Source organism: Paroedura picta, chromosome 7, assembly GCF_049243985.1.
Source record: "Paroedura picta isolate Pp20150507F chromosome 7, Ppicta_v3.0, whole genome shotgun sequence".
Classification (NCBI taxonomy): Eukaryota; Metazoa; Chordata; class Lepidosauria; order Squamata; family Gekkonidae; genus Paroedura; species Paroedura picta.
In genome coordinates, this window is record NC_135375.1 from 68596619 (window position 1) to 68620025 (window position 23407).

Sequence of the window (23407 nt, forward strand, 5' to 3'; positions counted from 1 at the left end):
GATTTGGTGCTTTATCTTATCCTATATTACATAGTCCATGTTTGGCAATGTAATGTCACTTACATATCGACCCATTCAGTAATGGTCACTAATTTTGATGGCTTTTAATGAGAAGTGAGCAAATTCATGGAGGTTAGATTAATCAGGATTTTTTCCTCCCATATGGAGAGATGGCCTTTTTGTTTTTGGTGCCAGGACTGTGAACTACCCCCCCCCCCCCCGCCAGGGATATTCATCTGTCCCTTTTTATTACTGTTTTCTGTCAGCAGACTAAGACTTTTTGTTTTGTTTGGTCTGGTATCCATTCTCTCAGTAATCCCTCCTCTCTGCCATATGCTTTTAATTGTTTTCTGTACACAGGCACATGCACCTTGGTGGCCTGACTGACTTGTAAGATGGGATATAAATCTTCTAAATAAATTTTGATGACTAATTAGAACCTTTTTATTCAGAGGCAGTTGAAACTTCAGATAAAGCATCAGTCAGGTGGTTCCATGTATCACCCCATGACATTATAGGTAAACAATAGAGCATAGCCATAGAGCAGTAAAGAAACCCCCATGAAACACTGAACTTGAGGGACTATATGATAAAAACCACTGAGGAAGAAAACAACTTTGAAAATGGGCTATTGAAAAAGAAAAAAAAATTGTGTTTATCCTGAACCCGTTTTGGTTTATGTTTGTACATCATAGATATGAAGGCAATATCTATAGAATAAATTGGAATAATTGTAAACAAAAATATTATATTTTTGTACTAGCCAATTGGTTGAATTTTTCTAGTTTACATCTTATACTGGGCTTTGTATGGTGCTTCTGCATTACTTGACATTATGGATCCAGGGCAAAGTTCTAAGGTCTGGACCATATACAATGTAAACACAGCTGTGCTTGTGCAAGGGAACTTTCCGATCTCTCCCTTTAAGCTTGCCATGGCCCTCCGATGTTGCACTTGAAGTCAGTGTCCCATAAGGGGAGAATTGGCCAAAATGTGTCATATCTTCTATGGGCAGAAGTGCCTTCTGCTGTTAGAAGGTAGCTAGGATCTAAGCTTAGGTATTTGCTACACAAATACAGTGTCATTAATTGTTCTACTTAGTCCTATCATATTCTATGAGCTGTGAAGTTTGATCTTAAAAAAGTTTTTTTTAAAAAAATATATAACATAGCAAATGCTGTCCCACTTTTTAAAAGATTGTTTTAAAAGAAATATATTTACAAGTTTTAAGTTTTTCTAGAAATTTACAGCCATCTAGTGGCCAGGAAATCTGGTTTAAAAGTAAAGACAACGTTAGCGTACTTTATAGAACAATGATTTATAGATGCTGGGAACAATGGAAAAATGGGCAAATGAGAACAAGATGCAATTTAATAAAGATAAGTGTAAAGTTCTGCATCTGGGTCAGAAAAATGAAAAGCATGCCTACTGGATGGGGATACGCTTCTAGGGAACACTGTGTGTGAACGAAACCTTGGGGTACTTGTGAATTGTAAACTAAACATGAGCAGGCAGTGTGATGCAGCGGTAAAAAAGGTGAATGCCATTTGGGGCTATATCAACAGGGGCATCACATCAAAATCACAAGATGTCATAGTCCCATTGTATACGGCACTGGTCAGACCACACCTGGAGTACTGTGTGCAGTTCTAGAGGCCTCACTTCAAGAAGGACGTAGATAAAATTGAAAGGGTACAGAGGAGAGCGGCGAAGATGATCTGGGGCCAAGGGACCAAGCCCTATGAAGATAGGTTGAGGGACTTGGGAATGTTCAGCCTGGAGAAAAGGAGGTTGAGAGGGGACATGATAGCCCTCTTTAAGTATTTGAAAGGTTGTCACTTGGAGGAGGGCAGGGTGCTGTTTCTGTTGGCTGCAGAGGAGAGAACACGCAGTAATGAGTTTAAACTACAAGTACAACGATATAGGCTAGGTATCAGGGAAAAAAATTTCACAGTCAGAGTAGTTCAGCAGTGGAATAGGCTGCCTAAGGAGGTGGTGAACTCCCCCTCATTGGCAGTCTTCAAGCAAAGGTTGGATACACACTTTTCTTGGATGCTTTAGGATGCTTAGGGCTGATCCTGTGTTGAGCAGGGGGTTGGACTAGATGGCCTCTATGGCCCCTTCTAACTCTATGATTCTATGATTCTAACCATAAAATACTGTCAGTATGAATGTTATTATTTTCTAATGTATATGTGGTGGTGGTGGAAAGTGCCATCAAATTTCAGGTGACTAATATTAAGGCAATAGACATTGTGGGTTCAAGGAGGAATGGAGAGTGAGGCAACGGAAGGAATAAACACACGCACAACTATTTTTGTAAAAATGTGGCCACAGCTGATTGATTGAATACAGACAAAGGAGCAAAGGCACAGCATAGGGATAGATTCAAGCCTCAGGTGACCCACCTGTCACCTGATGAACCCCTTCCCAGCTTGCTTGGAACTGATAAGATACTGAGACACATGTGGGCACTGGTCTCTATCTGATCTTCCTGCCACTGGGTGGTGCAAGCCAGCCAGCAGAGCCCACTTGGGCATGTGACTGAATGGCTCTACACCCCCAGGTTCCTTAGGGACCCCCCAAATGGGAGAAGTAAGCATGGAGGCACAGCTTCCCTCACAAATGATCCATTCCAGTGCCCAAACTGCTAAGTTGTGACAGCAAAAGCAAAATAAGTCAAAACATATGGCATAACATACCAAATACAAGAGCAGATGGAGAGGTAAACTAGCAAGCCAAAAAAAAAAAAAAACACAGGCCAAGGACTTGCGTGGGCTTGCTTAAATAGCCTGCGGCTTTTGTAGCCTGCACCCACCTTCCGATGCATGACATGACGTGGCTACACCAGCCTGCTCCTTCTAGCCATGCCTGGGGGCACCATGCAGCTAGAACTAACCTCCTCCCAGCCTCCTCCACCTCTTGAACCACAGAGGTGAGTATTGGTCATTTTTCAGAAGTGATTTGCCATTGCAACCTTGGACTTCCTTGGTAATCTTCCAGCAAAATATTAGCCCTGTTTAGCCTTTGAAATATGAGGGGATGGGCCATCCAGGTCAGCATAATGTATGTGGATAAACATGCATGCATATGTGTGACACATATGCACATACAGGATTTAAATGTTAACCTTAAGTCTCTTTTAGAATCATAGAATCATAGAGTTGGAAGGGGCCATACAGGCCATCTAGTCCAACCCCCTGCTCAACGCAGGATTAGCATCCTAAAGCATCCAAGAAAAGTGTGTATCCAACCTTTGCTTGAAGACTTCCAGTGAGGGGGAGCTCACCACCTCCTTAGGCAGCCTATTCCACTGCTGAACTACTCTGACTGTGAAAAACTTTTTCCTGATATCTAGCCTATATCGTTGTACTTGAAGTTTAAACCCATTACTGCGTGTCCTCTCCTCTGCAGCCAGCAGAAACAGCATCCTGCCCTCCTCCAAGTGACAACCTTTCAAATACTTAAAGAGGGCTATCATGTCCCCTCTCAACCTCCTTTTCTCCAGGCTGAACATTCCCAAGTCCCTCAACCTATCTTCATAGGGCTTGGTCCCTTGGCCCCAGATCATCTTCGTCGCTCTCCTCTGTACCCTTTCAATTTTATCTACGTCCTTCTTGAAGTGAGGCCTCCAGAACTGCACACAGTACTCCAGGTGTGGTCTGACCAGTGCCGTATACAATGGGACTATGACATCTTGTGATTTTGATGTGATGCCTCTGTTGATGCCAAAAAACGGCATTTGCCTTTTTTACTGCTGCATCACACTGCCTGCTCATGTTTAGTTTACAATCCACAAGTACCCCAAGGTCTCGTTCACACACAGTGCTACCTAGAAGCGTATCCCCCATCCAGTAGGCATGCTTTTCATTTTTCTGACCCAGATGCAGAACTTTACACTTATCTTTATTGAATTGCATCTTGTTCTCATTTGCCCATTTTTCCATTGTGTTCAGATCTCGTTGAACTCTGTCTCTATCTTCCGGAGTATTTGCCAGTCCTCCCAATTTGGTGTCATCTGCAAACTTGATGAGTAGTCCCTCCACCCCCTCATCTAGATCATTAAATCACATATAACTTGCAGGATTATATTTCAAGCATTTTAGAATGAACCAGGATTCTTTTATCAGATTCATTACCACCAGTAATAAATTCAGCAGAACAATGTGGAATTTGACCTTAAGAACATATAACACGCACACATTTTAAATATCTTTTGGAAAAATTATGAAACTTTGGTTGAAGTTTTAAGAGTGCTCTTCTGTCTCTGTGTTTCATTGGGGTTCATAAAACTCCAATATGAATGTATATTCATATTGTAGTTTATTATCATGGTGGCTGAAACTCCATTGTGATGAGCATAGGTTACATGATATGGTACTTACTGACCTGAATTCAAATAGGAAGCTGCTTTCTTTCACACATATAATCCTGAGTGAGCCAGAATGCCAAGCTAGACAATAGTTTCCTTTCAGACTTGTGACTCCAATGAAGATGTGGCTGGTGGTGATGGGCAATGGACGTTTCACTGAGCAGCAACTGAAAGAAAGCGTCCTTATATTCATGTCCTTACAGGCACTGAGAGAGGCAGGGAACTGGTATGGCCATGCAGTTGCTGATTTGTTCAGTAGGGCCCTGTGTGGCTCATTAATATTAATAAGTTCTGATCCTACCTCTTGACACCCCTGGTATGGCTTTTGTCCTGTTTCAGTCATCACTTAACCGTGGAAGCCAAGTGCTATCTCCTGCCCTACATCACACCATCCTTGTCCTTCATTGTGTCAGAAGTCTTAAAAGCTAAAATAATATTCCGGGGTGTCAATCTGGTAGCTCTATCTGAACAATACAGCGTTTATATGTAGGTTGAACCAAATGATTATAAATGATTGAGGGTTGTCTCCTGGGATTGGACGTAAAGGTCTTGTAAACTGAAAATTTTATAAACAAATAGCTGTTGGGAAAGCACCATTATGCTGTAATAGCTGCTATTAAAATCCATTAGCAATCTTGATAGCCTGTTTGAATTTGATGCATCATTTGCTCTGAGAGGCTTTTTTCATAAAGATTTTAGCAAAATATTATTTAGTTTACAGAATATGTTAGTCATAAACTAGTACTGAGTATGTATTCTAAGATCCGTACCTCTGGTGCATTTTGCATGGTCAAACCAATGACAAATATATCATATCGTGCTGAAGTTCCCTTTCTGTTTTCCAAACTGCATCACCAGTGGCTGCTTTGGTTCTCACGTTACCTCCAACTTAATTATCCTCTGTATAACTCACACACACCCTTCTAAAAATAAGGGCTTAGTTTCTCTTTTATAACTCTTAAAGATGAAATAAAAAGAAAGAAAAATACTTTGTTCTTTTCCAGATGGCGAGAACTGAACTAAATTATACCTCAAAGGATCTCTTACCATAGCATGAATCAGAATCAAAATGTAATAGCTCTTGGCCTTTACCTAGAGAAGTGAGATATATATTCAAGGAAAACAAATTCAGTTTATGAATTACAATTTGGGAAGTGCACAATGTTTTAAACAAATTGGACAAATATTTACAGATTCATATGATTCTAAAGCTTTACAAGTGGTTCTTCATGATCCACAATGAGTATAAAGTTCTTTAGATTTGTATTCCTGTATTTTAAAAGAATTCCAGTGCAGTCCAAAACAGAATTATACCCTATCGTCTTAAAATTGACTTAGAGTTGCACTGATAATTGCATGAAGCTAATTAACCTGTGAGAGCTGATGCTGAAATTTATGAACTAAATCTGTATTTTCGTATTCCTATTAACAAATCCATTTAAATATCTAGATTTCAGCAGTTTACAAAAATGAAAGCTACAATTTCTTTTGCCTTATTATGATCTGCTAGAAAATCTACAGCAAGGGGCATTTTTAAAAGAAACAATCTAAATACTGAAAATGCAAGGTAATTCAAAAATTGCTTTCTTGCATATGCTCCAAGATCGCCACCTTGTGGTTGAAATTGTTCAAATTTCCAGGGTGATGTGATGTGATGTACTCTCCACAGCTGCAATTTAGTGGATTCAAAACTTCGATATTAGTATTTAGAGTGATTGTCCAATCTGTTTGCATAAATGAAACGTTCAACTGTACATTTCTTTCCTGAATATTTTACTTCACTCCTATAAATCGTATGAATGTTATCTGAAAAATATAAATTGGAATTTATCTTCAGGTAAATGTATTTACAATAAAAGTGTACAGGGAATTTTTACAAATCTTTTTAAGGATAGTTAACATTATGTGGAACTATGTTATCTAAAAAGGAAGTTTGATGACAGGTACAATATTTGAATGCTATGTAATGATGAGTATGAAAACAAGGACATAAGAAGAGAAGAAGTGAAGGGTTTTTATACCCCACTTTTTACAACCAAAAGGATTCCCTAAGCGACTTACAAATACCTTTCCCTTCCTCGCCCTACAACAGATACCCTATGAGGTAAGGCTGAGAGAGCTCTAAGAGAACTGCTCTGTGAAAGAAATTCTAAGAGAACTGTGACTATCCCAAGGTCACCAAGCTAGTTGCATGTACAGGAATAGAGTCCGCCAAAAGTTCTTACAATATTGTTCATGTTCTCTATACTATACAGTCAATGTATTAAGAGATTAAAAACAGTGTTATTAAACTCTTTGAGAATGCTTAGAGATGTAAAGTAGGATTGCCAGAAACCACTCCCCTGGAGGTGGGGGTCCCCCATCACTAGGCCCTGCCCCCAAGCTGCCAATCAGGTGGCTGGTGGGAGGAATTATCAGTAGAAAGAAGAAGGCCTAGGCCACATTAGTGGCATTTTATAGGAAGTGGTATCATCACATTACAAATATAATAAATCAATCATGTCAGTAACTTCCAAGCGATTATCTGGTATTGGGGCAAATGGTAGATTCTTCCTCCCATTCCCTTGTTGATTGGCAGGAGGGACCTGGCAGCCCTACTACTAACAGCATAATGAGTGTCTGAGTGAGGTAGACAGATTTATTATTGAGAATTTTGAAAGCACTGAGGATATGGTTGGAGGGCAGATGATTAAGCAACCTTATTGAGCAGGTCTGGATTTTGTCAGGTCTGGATTTTGTCAGGTCTGGATTTTGTCAGGGCTGGATTTTGTCAGGGAGATTGGTTGGGAAACTACCCTGTGATTGTCATCTTGATGTTCATAATGAAAGAATGTCATATCAACTTGTCGAATGTCATATCAAATGTCATATCGACCCGGGCCAGGGCCTTTTCAGTCCTGGCCCCAACCTGGTGGAATGATCTCCCAGAAGAGCTAAGGGCCCTGCAGGATCTACCAGCTTTCCGCAGGGCCTGTAAGACAGAGCTCTTCCGCCAGGCATATGGTTGAGGCCAGGGCAGCTCTCCCACTAATCCATCAGAGGATCCCCTCCAATATTCAGATCTCTAACATTGAGATCATGGTTAGATCTATTGTATTGGTGCCATCCTCTTCTGAACATTATTCTCTCCACCAGGCTGAACTAAGATCAGAATTGTGACCACTGCCGCTATATGTTATATGTAACTTTTAGTTGGGGTTTTTATGGGGATTTTATTGTGTTTTAACTATTTATGTTGTAAACCGCCCAGAGACCTATTGGGAGAAGGGTGGTCTAAAAATTAAATAATAATAATAATAATAATAATAATAATAATAATAATAATAATAATAATAATTTTTATGATTTCATTTGCAAAATACACAAGTCTTTTTCATAACAACTACTGTATTCAAAAGAGGTGCAATTGATATGCTGCCAGCTATAGTTGTTGGAGGAAAATATCTTTCGGGATCCATAATCAGGTAACACTTAGGTGAGTCTCTTTATATGAGTATGTAAGGGCCATCAAATTGCAGCTGACTAATCGTAATCCCTCTTGGGATTTCCAAGGCAAGAGATTTGCCATTGCCTGCCTCTGTATAATGACCCTGGACTCTGTCGATGATCTCCCATCCAAGAAATCAACAAGGCCAGCCCTGTTTAGGTTCCTAGATTTGACAAGATCAGGCTAGCCCGGATCTCTTTATACGTGGGGCTATTTCCCATACTAATGCTAACACTCCCCTCCCTAGGCGGGCATAACTGGCATGGGGTAATTATAGGGGAAGTGTTCTTAGGAAAGGCAGTTTTCCTCTCTCCTGTCCTTCAGAATGTTTAACTTTGGCTGGGCATGTCACAGGGAAGGCCTTTCCCCAGGAGATCTGGGGTCTCAAGGCATATCCACAGGTTTTCAGACTTCAATGACTGCTGACTGCTGTGTCATTATTGAAGTGCGCCATTGAGAAAAATAAGTGATTTTGAATTTTATTTGAAAAGAAATTTTGACTTCTCAATTGTTAAACTTTTGTAAAGGAAATAAACACAAAGAGAGAGAGAGAGAGAGAGAGAGAGAGAGAGAGTTGAGCATGCAAGCAAGAGCTATGAAGCATTTTGCATAGGGTGGGCATCTGCATGTTTTCCCTTGCTTGGTAAGATAATGACTCTTAACATCTCTTCAGAAGGAACTGACTGTTTAACAAATGAGTTGCTAAAGGCATCTCACAACTCACATAACCATGTGAGCTTATTAGTATCCTTAGCAAAACATCAGCAGAATTATAAAAAATGGTTAGAAGCAGCCATTTATTTGTTTATTTATTCGCCTACAAATACAATTTCTGTACAAAATAATTAATGACCTGAGTTTAAAGATCTAATATGTGGTAAGCACAGCATATTTTTATGGCCAGAAAGCCTTATATCAAAGCTAACAGTCAAATATTGTATTGGGAGTTATACTGCCTTGCCATGGATACTAAGGACAGAGGCCTGCACAGAAGATAGAATTTTTACATGTTCTTCTTTTTTTCCTAGAGCTCTTTATGACTTCCAGAAAAATAATAACTTTTCTGGGAGTTGCTGTTAGACTGGACAATATCCTTCATTATTCAGAAGGGGAAAGTTGATAGATTGATGAGAATTTGAGAAAAGTAATGTTATTGCAGCAAAGTTGCCAGTAGCGCCAGTGTAACTAAATACAGAAGTTGGGTGAAAATTAGGAAATGCTGTAGGACAAAGAAGAAAGGTTTTAGTCTCGTAGCTTTGCTAAGCGTTTCTTAATGTTTGTGCAATGTCTGTTTTTGTACTCCTTTCAGAGGCAAATACAGCTGCACTTTTCAACCCCATCTGCTTTCCATGCAGAAGGTTACAGGTTCAATACCAGGCATCTAAATTTAAACTATGTTACGTAATAAAGAAAAACCTTTTCCACCAGAGGCCCTGGACAGTTAGTACCAGGCAGAGTAGAGAATACTGAGGTAGTATAAGGAACTATGTTTATTTATTTTAAAAAGTGATGAATGCAAATCTTGTTTTATACCATTCCTGCTGGAGGAAAAGATCCCTACATCACTCTCTACATTGTTTTTGCTTCTCATTAGATGACAAGGACAGCATTTCAGAAGGCACAGTGGAGGCACAATATGAAGTGAGGGTGAAATTCCACTGGCAGAACTTTAGATCCAACCCATCATATTTATATGTAAGGCCAAGGTTGGGGACAGGCGGTAGCCATTGGGAAAGATCGATCTTGCCACTGTTCACTCCCTTGAGGAGTGCCACAGGGTGCAATTCTCTCCCTGATATTATTCAACATCTATATTTGCCCTCTTGCACGTGATGCACCAGAGCCTAACCAGGCCTTTTTAGGGTTGCTTGCCTAGCTTGTAAATGCCCCCCAAAAGCCACTAAACTTTACTGCAGTGGAATAGAAATACATACCGTGTTTCCCTGAAAATAAGATTCTTATATTTATTTTTCCTCAAGAAGACACATTATGGCTTATTTTCAGGGAGTGTCTTATTGGTATTTAGAAAAGTCAATGCCATCAACAAAGGTGTTTGTGTGGGGTGAGAGAGACCCACAGACTGTTGCTGGTCAGTGCTGGGAAGCAGCAGCTTTACTGATGTTTGTGGGGGGTGAGAGCGACTGGGGCGGCAGCTCTGCCCCCCCACCAGGAAAGCAACCTCTAAAAGGGTCAGGGGAGGCAAGCATGTGCACAGCGGGGGAAAGGGGGAAAGGGAGAGAAAAGTGGGGTTGGGATTGAAATGTGCTGGGTGTGCTTGGGGCTGGAGCCCAGGAGGATGCCTGTCTGGCTGCAGGCACAAAGTCTTCAGTCGAACATCAGCTGGCGAGTGTGGCTGCCGGTTGTTACAAAAATGCCCTCCTCGCTGCCTTGCCTCTCCTGCTCCAGCTGCTGGGAGAAAGCCAGTATCGCTGCAGCTGTGCCGAGGAGAAGGTGGCGCATGCTGGAATCTGCCATGCAGGAGGGAGGAAGGGTGGGTGGCTCTTTCCTTTGTCTCCTCTTGGCTGGGCTTTTGTGCTCCTTCCTACATGGTAGATGCAGATAGGATGAATCCACCAACAAAGCACCTGCTCCCTGAACAAAGCTATTAATTAGTGTTAAATACCCTCTCCCTGGAGGCTGGGAGAGATGATTATAACCTGGGGTCTCCACCCCTCATTCCATCTCCCAGGACCACCCTGCAGCCACCAAGCCAGCCCCCCCCCAAAAGCTGCTTGCATTCCCCCTCCCCTCCATCCTCCAATGTTGACATTAGCAGTAGCGGTAGCCTTTCCTCATTCTTTTTCTTGCTTTTGAGTTAAGGTCAGTTTGACTTCAGTTTTAGCATAAACATCATCATAAACATTACTATCTGTAAGTCTCCTTCTGCATTTCAAAAAGACAGTGAAATGTACTCTCTACTTTAGAACAGCCCTGCTGAATCAGACAACAAATTTGGATGCAAAATCATAGGTAAAGGTAGCACCGAGTCATGTCTGACTCTTGGGGTGACGCCCTCCAGCGTTTTCATGGCAGACTCAATACGGGGTGGTTTGCTAGTGCCTTCCCCAGTCATTACTGTTTTACCCTCCAGCAAGCTGGGTACTCATTTACCGACCTCAGGAGGATGGAAGGCTGAGTCAACCTTGAGCCAACTGCTGGGATTGAACTCCCAACCTCATGGGCAGACAGCATTTCTGCCGTTTACCACTCTGTGCCACAAGAGGCTCTCTGCAAAATTATATCCAGTAACTAATAGCTGAGCAAAATCATATCCAGTAACTAATAGCTGAGCAAATGTTTCAGAAATTGGTCACATCTCACCTCATTACACAGCTGGTCTGGGGTTATGGGCTAGGGTGCCACCAGTAAGCTGATGATTATCTGTTGATGGGCAACCAGCCAGATACACCCCCAGATTTGTTGGCCAAATGTCTAGAAGCTGTGTCAGGATGCACAGTAGAACTGCATAAAACTCAACCCCTTGAAAATGTAAGTCCTGTGGCTGAAGAAGAAGGGGCCAGAAAAGAAAGCATACCTCCCCTACCTTGAGAAATTGCAAGGAACAGCTTTGTGCACCATCAGGAACCTGGGGGTAACTTTTGACACCTCCCTATCAGTGTAGGTGCAGGTCATAAATGTAGCTCATCAGGTGTCAGGCAAAGCTACTAGCTACCCTTTCTGGCCCTGGGGGATCTAGCCACGGTCACTTCTAGGCTGGATTACTGTAACACTCTACACTGGGCCCTGACCTGAAGATTACAGCTGCAGAACAAAGCTGTATGAGTTCTTCTCTGCCCTCCAGCAGCTGCTTTGGTTACCAGTGGAGTTCCAGATCAGGTTCAAGGTTCTGGTACTGACCTTTAAGGCCCTACATGGTCTGGACCCTGTGTTCCTGAGGGACCACCTCTTCCAATAAGTCCTACAGAGAGCATTGTGCTCTGCTAACACCAATTTGTTGGTAATCTCTGGCCCTAACAACATTCATCTAGTCTCTACCAGTGCCAGGGCATTTTGGCCCTGATGGAATAGGTTGCAGGTTGGAATCCAGATCCTGAAAAAGCCGTCAAAGTTCCACAGGGCCTGCAAAATGGCACTCTCCCATCAGGCTTATGGTTGAAGCCATGGCTATCTGAAAACTTTATGGGCCTCTCTCCTTCTCTTTGGCTTCCCCCTTTTTATTATTATAAAACACCCTGAGCCTGCTTGCAGGAAGGGGTGGAATAGAATAGAAATAAATTTTGGTTAAAATCATTCCAGCTGGGTTCCAGTCAGCCAATTGGATATTTTATTTCAGTTTGTGATTGTGGCAGAAGTCTATAGTTGATATACAGATGAATTTCATGTTTGATGTTATTATGAGCTTATGCACAATGTTAATTGTCCACACTGACATTCACAGAATCTCTTCTCATTGCATAAGCAATCTATAGTGTACGAAAACTTGCCTAACATCTTCTTAGGCTGAGAATCACCGTGGAAAAGTTGCAGTGGTGACTTTCAGCTAGTCTTCTCATTGAGAACATATTCATACATTTTCAAAGGACCTAGGCTTCTCTGGTAGCCACTGGCATATCATTATTTGATGGTTGGAGCATAAAATGCTATTTAACATTAGATATTGTATGAACTGACATGTTTTATCTTAGAGCATTTGACAGATAATGTGATTAGTAATCAGTATTTTATAGCTTGGAAGCATATGTGACATCGTATTTGCAGTCTGCCAAAATGCTCAAGAGGTGCCAACAATCTCAAGCTTTTGCATTTTGTACATTAATAATGCAACCAAATTGTGCTTTACATTTTCTCACATAACACAATATTTGCAAATATTCATTCTGTCTTTACTGGAATGATAATTAATTCTGAAATAACTATTGATTAGATTTACAGTTTTCATCACTGTTAGCAACTATGGATCAACAAATATAAGGGTATTTTGAATATAAATGAACATGAATGTGTATATAAGATGTTCATAATTAGGTGCATAAATATTATTAAAGCATGGTTGCAAACTACAGTGGAAACTGGAAAGAGAAAATGCTCAAGCTATAATTTCCTTCTATTTGCAACTAATATTATTTAGTTAAGACAACCTATCATTTTGAGCTAATGTCTCTTTTCTCTCAGAGCAGTAGTGGTTAAATCAATAGTTAATGATGTTCGTCATGTAATTTGAGCATCCAGTTTGTTTATGCTAGACCAACTTTATCCATACTCCAAACAAATTATCTCTTATAATCACCAGCCTGAAGATAAATCTGTAAATGTTTTTCTGATGATAGTGCTGTGGTTGGCAGGTGTTAAAAGTGCCTCCCAGGGACAAGGATTGAAGATGAGCTTGTTCCCACAAAATCCTTCAGGCGAGGATGTTTAGCTCTCTAGCCTGTCATCTGCAAAGGAGCCTTGTATGGTGCCCTGCTAATGAAATCTAATGGGCAAAGGTCATATATCTTTATGAAGAAAAATGCAAAGCTGGTGAGTGATAAATGGGCTCTGTGGGGTTCACTGGATGCTGCTCAGGGATGAAATCCATGCTTAAATAGTGTTGCAGGCTGCTTGGCATTCTACATTCTTTTCACCATAAATACCTTTTGGACATGTCATGTTATCTGATGAAATGTCTGAAATGGTAAGGGAGAGACTTCTACCCTGTATGTATCAGCGTCAGGGGTATATTCACAGATCTGCAATAAGTAAGGGGCATAGTTGAACAGTTTGAATACCTATAAATTAATAAGGTTGCACCATGGCAATGTGGAGTTTTTAAAAAATTTCTAAGTGATAATTTCTTGAAGCACTGAGAATTCTACAAGTCAGTTCCTTTTAGAATGTCTATAATCTGAAATTGGATGAAATTAAAGACACCAGATACTTTTGAATCATTACATTTTTCTGAGATGTTATCAGTTCATTTGCTGTAGTTATACTGCTGTGCTAAGAGACAGTTCAATAAATCAACATGGGCTTGATGAATTCTACAATGAGTGCATGGAAGAGGAAAGAAATCTCTTAGCATTTCCTCTTTGACAAAAGGGTATGCAAAAAGCCTGAACAGATGAATGGTTGATTAATTTTGCTAGACATTTTTTTGACAGCAAGAAATGTATTTTTATATTACCATGTTTACATGAAAGTTATATTGCACAGTGCAAGTTGCTGAATGTATATTTATACTTTAGACTGTTTTATAATAATAGAGAGCTCTTGGTCACCAACTATGGTGGTCATTGTTTTGCACTGTTACTTACAGAAAACCTGATGGCATTTTTGCCTGCACTTGCTTTCTCATTTTTTAAGGCTGATGTCAACTTTTACATCATTTAATATTAACACTGGATAAGAACAAGTGGAACGTATGGAGCTTCTCCAGTAGCTTTTACAAGTAGCGCTTGTAAGCAAACCACTGAGTACTGAAATAAAAGGTTTGGGCTTCAGGCCCCAAAATAATACATACTGAGCAAGAAAGTAGATAAACTTGTACTGTTTCAAAATAGAACAACCACATAAAACTAAACATCTCATCTTATTTCTGCCTATTTTCCATGGCAGATAGTGCTTTCATGAGAAGTTATACTTTTATTCTTTAGGAGCTCCCCAATATACGTTTCTGCATTATAATAGTTGTGGGGAGGGATTGGGTAGCCCCATCTCACCCTTGAAGGAAAGAAATGGGTATGTACTATTTTTTTAGCCACCTCTATTGTAATGTGGGAGGGCTTTTGATTTATATTAGAATTTAAATATAAAAAATTGTTGACTTAAATATGCACTCAGTGGAATCGGTGGGAAATCAGTCATTAAGAATATAGACACATGGCACATAAAATGAGAAAAAATGCTTGTTTCAAATAATCTCAAATAATCTCAGATTTATCTGATGAGGGGTTTTTTTTGCTGTCCATTAATAGCTTAGAAACAGTTAACTTTATATTTTATGGCGTTTTCAATGCAAACATACAGTTGGTCAGCAAGCTCAGAGAAGACCTGCATCCAGATGTATATATGTGTTAGTATTAAGAAAATTCATCATCTGAAGTGGTATGCATAGGAGGGGGTAATGAGAATGGTTGTGTGAATGGCCCTTCTTGCTGTTCTGTAAAGGTTATCTATTTGAACTTGTCCTTCACTCAACGAAGAATTACAGGACTTCATCTCCAGTCATTATCCAACTCATATTACATGCTGATCATCATTAGCATCATAATTAATTTATGGTGGTGGATAAATAAATAAGTGAATAAATATCTACTTATGGTAGGGTTTTCAAGGCAAGAGATGGTCAGAGTTGGTTTCCCATTGCCTGCTTCTATATAGCAATCCTGAACTACCTCGGTGGTTTCAATAAAGTACTAGCAAGGTACTGCTTACCTTCTGTGATTTGATGAGACTGGGCTAGCTTGGGTCATCCATGCCAGGACATTTTATTTATAAAATCCCTAACATTGCTAGGCAGTGTTGCAGTCCACGTATAATGCTGTAACTAAGTTTATTCCCTGCTTGCAGGCTCACAGTGTAACTTTGGTTGATACAAGAAAAAAGTTAAGAAATTACTTAGGAATAAAAGAAAAGATAGTACAGGGAAATGGATTTTGCAACAAAGTCAGCTGCTTAACAGTTTATAAGCGGAAATATAGATTGGTGCAAATTGTTTGTTGAATGAAACCAAGGAAAAGGTAGAATGGAGATTAACAGGTCTAAGTTTGGGGAGTGATCAAACAAAATTATCAAAAAAGAAAGAGGGCTAACAAACAGAAAATCTAGCCTCAAGATTACATTGAACAAAGCATAAAAATAATACAGAATACAGATAGGAAGAAATCAAGAGAGGAAGTTGAAGATGGTGAAGTTATTTCAAAGTAAATTTCTAACTCTTACAAACAGAAAATAATTCAGTGAGCATATTTATTGAAAACATTTTTATTATGCATCTCTTGCAAATTCAAGTGGTTTACACACAATAGATATAGATATAGATATAGATATAGATATAGATATAGATATAGATATAGATATAGATATAGATATAGATATAGATATAGATATAGATATAGATATAGATATAGATAGATAGACAGACAGACAGACAGACAGACAGACAGACAGATATGTAAAGGTAAAGGTATCCCCTGTGCAAGCACCAGGTCATGTCTGACCCGTGGGGTGACACCCTCTAGCGTTTTCATGGCAGACTCAATACGGGGTGTTTTGCCAGTGCCTTCCCTATATATATATATATATATATATATATATACACATATACATATACATACACACACACACACATATATATATATATACACACACACACACACACAACAAATTTAAAACCAGATATAAAAAAATGAAACAAAAAAAGTATAATTAACAGCAAGTTTCTGTAGTATAAATGGTCTAAGAGTAGAAAACCAATAGAGACTTTTACAAATTACAGTCATAAAAAATTTTCAGAGACGGGTCTTCCTGACCTTCTTCCTTCCTTGAAGTTTTCTGTGATGCTCAAAAATATACTGATGAGGACAAAATGCTATGTGACATGGGAGGGTGTTACAATAAGGATAAAGTATCAGCTAGAATTGACATCCCTTAGTGAAAGACGGTTGCTGAAACAAGTTTTCTACTAATGTGATGATTTTGTGCAGTTCTCCCTCCTGACTTAATCCTCACTATGCCACATAGTGTTTTGTCCACAAGGATCCTCCAATGCTTAGTACTGGCTGTTGGGGATTCTTCTAAGGGACCCCATAGAGGCAGGGTCATTTCCCCAAAGGTCACTGGCACTGGCTCCTTGGGAGATGAGTGTAATAAAAAGGAGTAGGACCCACATTTGGCCAGGGCCTCTGAATAAGACTCCCACTGGTTAAGGGATGGGGCAGGCAAGGAAGATCTACTTCTATGAACCCCTTATCCTTGTGCTGTTTATGTTCCAACCAAAGGAAATTAAGTAGAGATTATTAACAGAAACACAAAAACAGGGACAGGAAAAACAAGAAAATACAGTATTCCGGAATCCAAGAGTATGTAGATTTTAAAAAATAGTGTGTTAATTGCTGCATGAAGATCAAGAAGAACAAGAGCAAAATAAAGTCTTTAAACTTAACCCCCAATGTTATGAGATACTTCAGCAAATACAGTTTTAACAGAATTGAACAAAGCCTGAAAAATATTTGGGGGAAAAAATTCAAGATATGAAAAAAATAACATATCTGTGAAGTTTAGAAAAGTAGGCAATAAAAATGAAAAATATCCATTGAAAATTATACAGTATGGATAAAATGGCATAGTGATAAGCCTGCAGAACTGGCAGTGTCACACCGTGTGAGGGCAGGTTGGCCAACTGGGTAGGAGGAAGATGTGTGATGGATTGACACTGGGTTGGTTGCACTTATGTTGGATAACGGAACTTGGAAGACCAAATAGATAAAAGTGGGACCTGAGTTTTATAAATGTTTATATAGATATCACTGATGTAGATATCAAAGGTCTTTTGCATGCTGCCAAAAATTCCTAACGTTCGAGATAAGTATAAGGACCAGTATGTGGAGAGTGAATAAAACAATAAACATTGATGTTACAAATTCATACATATTTTGTTATTACTTAGATAACATTACCTGAAAAGTTTTATTTAAAAAAAATAGCCCATGCCTGTTTGCAGGAGGGGGTTTGCAGTAATTAGCTGAAATTTCCCAACAAATGGCATACAGGCTGTTGGCTCGGCATGTGTGCTATAAAAATCAGTGTTTACCCTATTATATTGCAATTTAAAGATGTCATAAAGTTTGTCAGTGAGTTCATAGGAAGAAATAAGACAATAGAAACTGTGACCAAGACATATGAAGAGGCTATTCATACAGAGGCTTCAGAGTAAAGTTCAGCATATCCCATGTTGTGGATCATTGGGGTTCATGACATAATTGCCATTATTGGGAGGGGGAAACAGTCATGAGGAACAAAATGTATTCCTCATTTGTACTTTGTGATGGTTGGGTATTTTTAGCAAATGAGTTGTCAGCAGAAAGGCTTCATTAGACCCATCAGGATATCTGCCCATGAATAACGAATCCCAAACTGTACTGACAGTTTCCTTGAGCCAAAATGATGAAGCACCTCTGACAAAAGCCATATTGTGCTCTCCATGTGAGAAGTGTGAAGAACAAAAGAGGCATCTTATTCTTAATTTGGTCAGGTTAATATTGACACAGCTAGCTCCTCCAAAGAGTCAGGTCTATCTGCAATGTGCATTTATACCCGGCTCACTTGGGTAATCAACTGTCAGGTGCCATAAATCAGAAAGTGTAACTATTGCAAAGGGCAAAAACACGACACAACAGCAACAACAAAAAAAGAAGCTATCCTCAAAGCTCATTTAAATGATATTTATTCTGGACTATGCATTTGCAGCTATAACCAGGCCAAAATATATTGAAAAAGGGGTTTCATATCGTAATTATATGTATCAAAAATAACGATGTAACACAGGGTCTATGAAACAAAATTTTCACCCCAACATCATAATTTTCAAAACCCAACGTACTTACTTCTTACTCACTTTAAAAACACTATCTACTTACTTCTACTGAATGCATTTATTTTCAGTATTTTACATTTCAGATTCCATAACTAATCAGTTTTACATCTACATTATTGATGTCATCTTTACTAAATATCGGGTATTATTATATATTTTTGCCACCTCTACCTGTGTACCTTTTTAAAAATAAATATATCAGAGTACCATAAGAAAATCTGTAATATATCTCATAATAAGAAGTTAGATTAGATTTCTGCTCAGAATTCAGTTCTTTATACATTTATATTCTTATTCTGCTTCTGTTTTGCAATACATTAATATGTGGTACAATACATTTTTAAACTGTTTCATATTCTAAGTACTCTGCTTACATAATAAACATTCCATATATCCTCACATACTGTCCAGTATATGCATTACAATTTCTGTATGTTGTAATGGAGATTTAGGTTGTGAATGCCTATGCATTCTGCAACACTGAAATGTCCTGTCATTCAGTCAATTTAGAAAGATCTCAGTAACAGAATTAATTTAGTCTTATGGTGAATAGTGAAACTGTCATTTAATCACCTTCTCCTGAGAATACAGCCCCATGTCTCTGATGTTCCTGTCTTAATTTGGATTGTCAGAGTATTGCACAGCGTATTATACTATTCTCAAAATCACCTTAACAGCCTCTTAGACATGTATATTAAAGATTTAATCATTTATTACCAGTTGGATAAACTGAGAAATTCAATGTAATTTGACCTCCTTTCCTAGAATTTTTTTCAAGTTGACATTAATACTGGTATCTCACATAATTATTTTAAAATTGATTTTCATGAGTTTTTATCTGCCTTTCTCATACTAACTCAAGGTGAATTACACATAGCATGTGAGTACACTTGTAACAAACCTGGGATGTTCTTCCAAAAGGCACAAAATGAGCTGAGACATTTCTTTGCAAAAAGTCCAAAAGCTGCTTATAAAGCCCACAGTGAACACAACAGATCACTTAATGATAGCTGGGTATTGCTAAGAACAAGTTGCTAAAAGAAACCTAGGGTTCATATAGACCAGGCTTTGTCAACCAGGGTTTGGTGAAACCCTAGGATTTCTTGACAGCTCTGGAAGTGTTTCCTGAATATGTAGGAGTTAATTTTTATATCGGCTAAATATTTAACAGTAATATGATCATACTAGTGCCAAAGCCCATTGCATTCAGGAATACAAAAGGAGATAGATTTGGGGTGGGGGTGGGTGGAAGAACTCTGCAAATGGACTCTCCCTCCCCCAAAGACCTGGAAAGGCTGCAGGCTGGAGGCCCCTGGGCAGGGGCAGCTCTCATGCAGCAGGGATCTGCAGCCTCTGAGGGAAGTAAAAGGAGGAGGGGTGATGAGGGGCGGGGGGTGGAGGGAGATTGGCTGGCCACAGGACAGACAGGCAAGTTGGTTGGAGGAGGAGGCACTCAGGGGTGAGACAGCCACCCTGAATGGGTGTTAAACGCTGAGTGCCACAAGCCATGAAACCAGCTTCTTCTCCTAGGACTTACCAGAAATATTAGGTGGAACAAATGTGGTCATGTTGACACGCTCCCCCCCCCCCCCAAATGGCCAGTGATGGGCCTAGACGGGCGGAAAGGGGAGGTGCCCTGGGTGGGTACACAGCTATGTTTCCCATCCATATTCTGCATGCTCATGCCACTTCTGGGGTTTCTCAAAGTCTGAAGAATATTCCAGGTGTTTCTCAATGGTAAAAAGGTTGAGAAAGGTAGATATAGACAATACTGCTTCCCCCCACTTACACATTTTGCATATCAAAGCATTTTCCCACAGACCATAGTTCCTTATCTTCAACCTGAAGCCCAGAGTAGAGAGTTGACACCCATGTGCCAATGAGCTGGTACAGTCATTTGCCCTTTAGACAATACAGACAAGTGGATTCAGATCATTATAAAGAAGCAGAAGCTTCTGGGGTCCTGAGGCAAGAGGAAGGAGGAAAAGTGGCTATCATCCACTAGAAAACCAAAGTTAGGGTCCCCAGAAGAAGTAAGCATGATGCCAGGGAGAGGGGCTACATGATGACTGTAAACAAAATGGGACATTCAATAATTAATGCATTAGGAAATTAGAAGTCTGGGGACACAAGAAAGAAACAAAAGCTTAGCATGAGTATTAACATGGAGGGAAGAACAGACCTCTAAAGAAGAGTATCTGCAGGTTACTAGGCACTGTAGGCCATCAGAGAGGCCAAAGCTGTGAGTCAGCTGAAACTGGCCAATATAACAAGATAATCTTCTTCAGATATGTGAACAGCAAAGGTAAATGAAGCAATAGGCCCACTTTTGGGTAAAGATGGAGAGACTCTGACAGAGGACAGAGGGAAACTTTGTCTCTTTTTTTCCCCAGAAGAATATGGACACATCTAGTAATGGTAGGAGGCAAGGTGGGTTGTGGGTTGACATGAACAGAGAGGTTGTTGGGAGGTACCTGGTTGCACTGGATGAGTTAAAATACACTGGGCCGGGTGGTGTGCACCTGAGACTTTCTGGAGAGCTTGCAGAACCTTTGTCCATGATGTTCTGATGGGTAAACTGGAGGAATGCAGACTGGATTTTCAGATGGTTGGGTGGCTAGGGATCTGGTTAAAAAAACCTCACCCAAAGAGTAGTTGTCAGTGGTGTTTCATTGGATTGGCAAGAAGTGAGATGTGGGGTGCCACAGGGCTCAGGACCGGGTCTGGTACTTTTCAACATTTTTTTCATTGATCTGGATGAGGAGGTAGAAGTATTTCTCATTAAATTTGCAGATGACATCAAACTGGGAGGAGTAGTGAACATCCCAGAAGTTCCCATCCCCAGAACACCCCAGAATACTCCAGAGTTTGAACAAGATCTGAACATGCTGGAAAAGTAGGCAAATGAGAACGAGAAGAAATTCAAAAAGGATAAGTGCAGAATTCTACAACTGGGTTACAAAAATGAGAAGCATATATACTGGATGGGAGATAGATACCAGTGTATGTGACTGGGGTATTTGTGGGCTGTAATCTAAATATGAGCAGGCAGTATGATGCGGCAGTAAAAAAAAAGGTAAATGCAATCTAGGGCTGTGTCAACAGAAGCATCATACTGAAATCACAAGATGTCATAGTCCCTTTGTATACTGCATTTGTCAGGCTGTATCTGGAATACTGTGTGCAGTTCTGGAGGCCTCACTTCAAAAAGGATGTGAAAAAAATAGAGCTGGTACAGAGGAGATTGATAAGGATGATCCGGGGCCTGGGGACCAAGCCCTATGAGGAAAGGCTGAGGAATATGATTGCTCTCTTTAAAGTTTTGAAAGATTGTCACTTGGAGTAGGGCAGGAAACGGTTCCTGTTGGCAGCTAAGTAATGGGTTTAAACTATGTGTAGAATGGTACCAGCTAGATATTAGGGGGTTAGAGGGGGTTATAGTCATAGTAGTGTGTGCTCCCCCTCACTGGCAGTCTTTAAACAGCAACTGGACAGATACTTCTCATGAATGCTTTAGGCTGATCCTGCATTGAGTAGGAGGTTGGACTAGAAGGCCTGTATGGCCCCCTCCAACAATATGATTCTATGATTCAATTAGTGTTAGGTGGATTTTCCAGAGATATATCTTAAGAAATTGAGTGCTATGATTATTATGGGATACAAAATGTCTTTAAGTTGTAGCGGCTGAAGTTAATATTAACAATTAAAAATAAATATTTTCAGCGTCAGTTCAGAGGGCAACCATGTTTGTTTGCAGTAGAACAGCTAGCTTGGAGACATATAGACCATTTATGCACTGGAGGTTTCATTCCGGGCTTCAGGCTGGAGTTTTAATTGTGGCAGGTTGCCCCACCTCTTCCTGCACCCACATGGGGGAGCATTTGGCCTGGTGTACCTCATCCGCCCCCGATTTGTGCTCCTGTGCGGGAACTGGGGCAGTGAAGTTCCCAGTGCATAAATGGTCATACAGGTATACAGTGAAGAGAACGTTAACTATCAATAGTTTATAACCCCAAAATGGTGCTATTGACCTAAAATCCAGCTGTTCTCATGACAGTAAATGAATGATGTTTTGTATAAGGCCAAATGGAAGAAAATCTTTGTATTTTGTATATAGAATAATGGCAGTACAACCTTAAGTGGAATTAAACCTTTTAAAATCCATTTAATTCAATGGGTGTAGAAAGTGGTGTAACTTTCTACACCCTGAGCCTTCAGGGAGGGTGGTATATAAATATAATAAACTCTTTTTAAGGATTATTTATTTACATTTCTGCAGTCTATTAGTGGCTGTTAGTCACATTAACATAGCAATGCAATCCCTGCTGTGCATCTGTAACTAGTATAGCATAACCTTTAGGTGTGTTTTTACAGAAAGTTTGCTCCCAGTATTCGTATCTTATGAAGTATAGGGACACAGTTTCTCATTGACAGCATATTCAGAATATTTCCAGGGTTCATGTTTTGCTGGCTCACCCTCCTATGTTAATACCATTTCTTTGGCTAGCATCCAGAGAGCAATATAACTAGTTGTGTGTATTCAAGGGACTTTTGATTTATTTCCTAAAAAAAAAAAACCAGCCCCCCCGCCCTGCACCTTTGAAAATGACAGGAGATTTGAAAGCAGTTCGAAATATGTAATGAGTAATATGATTTTCAGCAGATAAAAGGTAATGAACACTCAGGTTTCCTCAATCCCAGGGGCTAAAGGAGCTCTTTGAATCCCAGTCCTTGTTCTAAGCCACTCAGGTAACTGAGGTGTAATTTAATCTCCGTCCCATTATACTGTACATTTATCCCAATTATATTTTGGCCATGTGTCATACTCATCAATTAAAAAAAAATCAGTTCCCTAATGCAAAGCACAGAAAATTATATGAGCTTCGTTTTTTCATGTTGACCCCTCCTTGTCAATGGAGGCTCAAGCCAAGAGGGTAGCGTTTTTCGTTTTTTCATGTTTTTTCATGTTAATATTTTTCCTTCTCAATTTCATGAATAATATTGCTATTTTAAT

At 39.8% G+C, this 23407-nt stretch overlaps 1 protein-coding gene across 17 annotated transcripts in view; it reads left to right on the forward strand.

Moving 5' to 3' along the window:
• The window catches only part of PRUNE2 (prune homolog 2 with BCH domain), a 157024-nt gene that overhangs the window by 58141 nt on the left and 75476 nt on the right, over positions 1-23407 (forward strand). Inside the window, exon 1 of one of the 17 annotated variants that reach the window (XM_077344758.1) lies at positions 21213-21289. The exons of the other annotated variants lie outside the window; for them this stretch is intronic. The gene's annotated coding sequence lies outside the window, so the exon portion shown is untranslated. Of the gene's footprint in view, positions 1-21212; positions 21290-23407 lie in introns of those variants that run through there. 17 annotated transcript variants of the gene reach the window in all.